This window comes from Notolabrus celidotus, chromosome 10, assembly GCF_009762535.1.
Source record: "Notolabrus celidotus isolate fNotCel1 chromosome 10, fNotCel1.pri, whole genome shotgun sequence".
Lineage (NCBI taxonomy): Eukaryota > Metazoa > Chordata > Actinopteri > Labriformes > Labridae > Notolabrus > Notolabrus celidotus.
In genome coordinates, this window is record NC_048281.1 from 79,834 (window position 1) to 85,971 (window position 6,138).

The following is a 6,138-nucleotide window of genomic DNA, read 5'->3' on the forward strand; positions in this document are numbered from 1 at the left end:
TAAGGACTTTTGCCTCCACTCCATTTAAATGGAGGTTAAATCTATTTTTGTAACAGTGCTCATGACCCTGAAAATAACTTGTGAATAATTAAACAGAAGTGTATCTTCCCTAAACCTTTGTGACCCTCAAACATAGTCATCAGTTTTATTTTAATGAGGGCTATTTATTTATTTTCTTCTTGCAGTCACTTTTCTTTTCCATAAGAGACAGATTTACTTGCTTGATTTGCAGTTTAATGAAATGGTTGTAGTTTTGAGTGGTAGCACAATTTAACCCCAGTGCACAGAGTTCCACCTTTAGACTCCTGTGAGAAGTAATGGACTAATTATGAAACATGCAGAAATTAATACTGATACTTTTATATGACCTAAAATAACACGGGATCGTCAGGAATTACAATGAGTACCTACAGAGAGTAGTTTCTAATGCCACACACTGCTGTCCTCACAGCGTGGGCCAGAGGTGGCTGTATTAACAATTTTCACCGATCATCATTTGACTGAAAAAAGTATGGTGAGTGTAAATAAGATGAGACTTTTTACAAGAAAAGATCAGCAAACGTGTCAAGACGCTTACTTTGTCAACTGATGTCACAAAAACCAACACAAGCGGAAACTTGTGTTGAGTCTAAATGTGTTATGTTTAGGTGTAACATTAGTCTGATATTTCTTACATCTTAGGAACTTTTGGATTTCCTCGGGAATTGAATATAAATGAGTGTTTTCCAAATCAAGCTGCACAGTATTAGATTGTGCTGATGGGCTCACTGGTGGGTCACTGATGATTTTAGGAACTGCTGAAGTTACGAGAAAGCCTGCACAGAGGTACTACACTCTGCCATCATCAACAGCATGTGAGGCACCACCAACATGGTGCGGAGCAGCAGAGGAGAGCAACAGGATCAGTTTGGACTGTCCTCTTTTCAATTTGTGGGTTTGTGAGTAAAAAGTTATTTTGATTTCACCCTCTATTCACTTTGCATTTTTTATCTGGCATACAGTGATCAGATTCAAATGATTGTTCTGTACGACTCCAGTACTGCCTGTTTAATCTTTAATTCAGTAGATTGATATTCCCCATGAATAGACAGTCACTGTCTTGTGGTAGTGTACAAAAATGTTTAAATGTATTCTTTATTTTTCTCTTGGTAGTTCACTAACATATTCACAAATGCTCCTTTTTGCCTCTGTTTGTAAATCAAGCCCACGAATGAACCCTTGAGCTGTGAATAGTCTCTCCTTTCCTGATCTTCTGACCGGAATCATTTCCATGTTTACTGAGACAAAACCACATGAACTATCCGAAGGTTCAGGCTTCATGACAGAAGTTGTTTTTTAGGGCTGGAGCTTTAGATCTCAACAGCAATCGAAGTTTTAGTTACCTGAGGGATTTGCAATAGAATATAATTCTGCTATAAATGGAAACCCAACTCGTCAGTTACATCAAGAGCATGTCGGCCAGATGCAGGGGTTGAACCCTCGGTGCAATAGAAATGATAAGGACACAAATAAATCTATTACTATCAGAAATGATATGTAAGGCTTTGCACATACAGTCCCAAAAGCTGTTGGATGTTCTGGCAGCTATGCTCACATTACTTTGGCTTTCTCTTGTATTCCTCACAAGAGAAGTCAGGGGCTTTCATTAACATGCAAATGATATTTTAATAAACAGATGGTGCAAAGGACAAACAACCGGTCTGAACAAATACAGGTTGGACAGGAACAGGTCATGTTCCAGACATGCGTGTTGCTCTACATGTTAAATAGCGGAGGAGAATAACACATCATGATTTGATGGGGGACAAATAAAAGGGGAATAATGATGCAGAATGCCAAGAACATAATTATGCAAGGGGGTTGGGACTAAAAACAAAACAAACAGAAAATCAAAGTGGCACTTATAACACCCAGGCCAGGCATCCTGCCAGTGGCGGCTGGCTAATAGGGGGCGCTAGGGTGCCACCCCACCACATTACCTTCAATAAGACATAAAAAAATGTAATTAAAATGAAATAATAAAATAATATTCTGAACTGTATGTATATATATATTTTTAGGTGAGCAAGATAAATATTATATAGTTGATGATGAGTAAAGTTGTTTCGTTCATCTGTGTTGTCTGATTAGTGACGTGTTTTAGACTCTGGTTAAAACTTGTACATGCGCAGTAGCTCCTCTTCAACACAGGAGATTGGACCATGTGGGCACACCTTCCCTGCGCCCAGAGCTGAATGCAGCTGGACGGGGCCAACATCACAGCCGTCTGTCATAAAGTGCGGCTGATTGACAGGTCGAGCCTGGTCGAGCCACGGGAGTTGGAGACGATCGGACAGAGATGCAGAATGGAGAAAGAGAAATTAAGTAATTCAGTGAAATCACTTAAGACATCACCTTTAGAGAGGAGAATGTACCAGGAGAAGCTCCACGTGAAAGACATGGACCTGATCAGTCAAACACCACAATTAATCAGCAGTGCAAAGACAGAGGGAGACAATACACCCGGTCTTTTTAAACCAGGACCTGGTTCAGCAACAAGGCTTGGCTAACTGCATGTAGTGAGGCTTATGCTTTATTCTGCTTTCCCTGCCACCTTTTTCAAACGTCAGGATCTGACCCAGCATGGATAAAGACAGGTATTACTGATTTGAAGCCCTTTTCAGGAAAGACAGAGAAGCATGAACAAACTGGGCTCCACATGGAAAATCAGAATCAGAATCAGAATCAGAATCAGAATCAGAATCAGCTTTATTCGCCAAGTATGCTTGAACACACAAGGAATTTGACTTTGGAAAACTGTGCTCTCTTTGTACAAGGCAGAATAGGAATAAGAATAAGAACTACAATAAAAAATAAAATAAAAATATAATAACAATAACCTTAGCTATAAATACAAACAAACAACAAATAGGCTTGACTAATATGTACAGGCTAAAATAATATGATAAAGTGCAGTGGTGAGTTGCACTGTGACGAGCCATGTTTGGGAAAAGAAACATTTCATGTCAGCTTGATGAAGACTACAGGATAAGGATCCGTAAGCACAATGTGGAGGTTGACAAAAGCAGGCACATCCTATCTAAAATAATAGACTATGTCAAGTTCTGTGGTGTGTCAGGCCCTTTAGCTCTGCTTAGTGGCAGTCTCTCCCTTCCCCCCTCCTTTCCCTCCTGTTTCCTTTTTTCCCCAGGTGAGCGTGAGTGAGGTGTCCTCCGCCATAAAAGCCTAACTTCAGTCACAACTCGGAGCCGGACCGTTGTATAACACAGTCAGTCGAACTAGCTTATGCTCTACCTTGTCTTTGTTACCACTCTGGATATTAACCTCTTGTTTCCTGTGCTGCAGATCTCAGACCAACTCTGCCTGCTCTGTCTGAAGCTTCGGCTGATCCTGCACTTACTATGGAATTCCTTCAGCCACGCTGCACACCTCCTCAGCCTCCCTTCCCTCAAGACTTTTTTGGACTGTCAGCCAAGGTTCCCTGTTCTCTCTCTGGGTTAGCCTTGTAGTGTAGAGAGTTTTTAGTTGTTTTGCCCTGCCTCTTTTGTTTCCATTTTCTAATGCCAGTGCTTACTGTGATCTTTTGTTGTAGAATCAAATCCTTAGAGAGTTTTAGTTGGTTTTGCCCCGCCTCTTAGTTACCATTTTTCTGCCAGTGCTTCACTGTGATCTTTTGTTGTTATTAAAATCTTTATTGTGTATCTGCTGGTCTGCTGTGTCTCTCTGTTGTTCCGCACCTGAGTGTCTGACCTGCTCCGTGACAGTGTGATTACTTAGTACATGTTTGCTTGCTATCTTGGAGTTATAGTCCCCCTGGAGAAAACTCCACCAGCCGCCACTGCATCCCGCATCCCCTGTTCTGGGGCAGCTAGCAGGAAGTCAACACTGAAAAATGATTGAAGCACAAGTCTGAGATGGACAGGTAGGTTTGTTGGACTAGCAGTTTTCTCACCTTTGATAGACCAACATTTACTGTTTGCCATCTTATGAACTGCAGCCATGACAGACTCCAAAAGTCTGCTTGGCATAGTGGTCACAGTGTTTGATGGGAAAAATAATGAGTTTTGAATTTTTGTATAACTGTCCAATGATATTTTTCCTGACTTTGTCCATGCAAGTTTTTTGTGTCTAAACATCAAAAGGACTTTTTTGACATTCAGCAGCTGTAGATTGAGTACCTGACAGCTGTACTGAGGAACAGGGGAACTGATATAGGCAGGGTTTGCCAAGATATGCATGCACACACAAGTTGATAACATTTACCCTCCCTGCCTTCATTATCTACTTTAACTACTATCTTTAAATGTCATACAGCCATTATATTCCTTTGTGTAATTGTGTGACTTGATAAAGAAACGCAAAAGAATGGCAACACATACATCTGCAGAGCTTCATTCTTAAGGACTTAAAAAGATGATGTTTGTCTAAAGTCACTACAGATTTCATGTGGGACCAGTGCCACCCCTGGACACCCCCCTACTCAAGAGCCAGAAAATGACTTTGGTAGAAAAAAAAGTCAGTCAATGGTGAATGGACTTGTACTTATTTAGTACTTATTTAGTACTTATTTAGCGCTTTTCTAGTCTTTCTGACCACTCAAAGTGCACATTAACCCATTCATACCATAGACTGTAAGTAAAAATGGACAGCGTTGCTCCGCCTTTTCTCGTTGTACGGTTCTGAAGCCAAAAAAACACGCTCCAGGGTGCAGCCATTGTGCAGCCAGAGTCTGTGAAGCCACAGAATTTCTGTGTTGCCACGGTAACGAGCTCCGCCCTACAGTGTAGCGTCACAAGATCCTATGGAGTTTCCCTCTACGGCAGCTGTCAATCAAAGCAAACCCGGAAGTAAAACGCAGTTTTTTAACCTCCAATAACTAACGAAAAAGAAACTTTTCAGAAAAAAGAGGCCTTGAACACAAAACAGTCAAATAATAACTACATATCACCACAGCATACGGATGTGAGAAACATTCGTACCACGTGTATTTATTTTTTAAAGTTTGACTGAAGCACCATTCAAATGAATGGGGGAGACAGAGTTTTTGACCTATACTGCAACCAGCCACCAGGGGGCAGACGCTTTGCTGGAAGCTTCACTTCCAGCTGAGCGAGATGCACCCCTGATTCATACCCATTCACTCACTGATGGTAGAGGCTGCTATATAGTGAGGGACCATCAGTATTAGCTAATATCATTCATACACATTCACACACTACTGAACAACAGCGGGAGCAATTCGGGGTTCAGTGTCTTGCTCAAGGACACTTGGGCATTTGACTGCCGTAACTGGGATCGAACAATCAACCTTCCAATTGATAGACGACCGACTCTACCCACTGAGCCACAGTCGCCAAGTCATTCAAATATTACTCTAGAGACAGTATCTGATGTGCACTGCACAATATTAATTATACATAAGTATTGAAACAAGTGTTTAGTACACCCTTTAGCTATGGCAATCTGAGCACTGACAGGTGAATTGAAAAGCATTGATTATGTCTTCACAGTGGCACCTAGCAGTGGATGGGATAGGTAAGGCATCAAGTGAACATTTTGCCCTTGAAGTCGATATGTTGGAAGCAGGAAAACAAGGACCCGAGTGACTTTGACGAGGGCCAAATTGTGATGGCCAGACGAATAAGTACGTACAGCAGAAGGTGGCCTGGAGGCACATGACAGCAAGTTCAAGATGTTGACTTTGCCTCCTAGTTCCCCTGATCTCAATCCAATCAAGCATCTGTGTGAGTCCAATCCCTAAAGGACCCTCCTCCCAACTCACAGGACTGGGAGCTTTTTAAAGAGGACCATGGTGAGGACATTGAAGGTCTCTCTCATTGCATCACAGACTACATCCGCTTCTGTGAGGATACCATCATCCCAACCAAAAAGATCCGCTGCTTCTCAAACAATAAACCCTGGATTAATAAGGAAATTAAAGCCCTCCTCAACAGGAAGAAGAGGGCCTTCATGTCCAAAGATCAGGAGGAGCTCAGAGCTGTCCAGAAGGAGCTTAAGAGGGAACTCCGTGAAGCTAAGAACAGCTACAAGGAGAGGATAGAGGCCAAGCTGGGACAGAACAGTACGAAAGAGGTGTGGAATGGGATGAAACAGATGACAGGATGCAACAAGCCTGCT

The 6,138-nt window shown here is 41.9% G+C and overlaps 1 long non-coding RNA gene across 1 annotated transcript; it reads left to right on the plus strand.

Annotated features, from left to right (window-relative positions):
- Nucleotides 1–2,969: 2,969 nt before the first annotated feature.
- On the plus strand, nucleotides 2,970–3,701 carry LOC117820603. Its single transcript, XR_004632786.1, has 2 exons — nucleotides 2,970–3,268; nucleotides 3,346–3,701. It is a non-coding gene; the product is annotated as an uncharacterized LOC117820603 (long non-coding RNA).
- The last annotated feature ends 2,437 nt before the right edge of the window (nucleotides 3,702–6,138 follow it).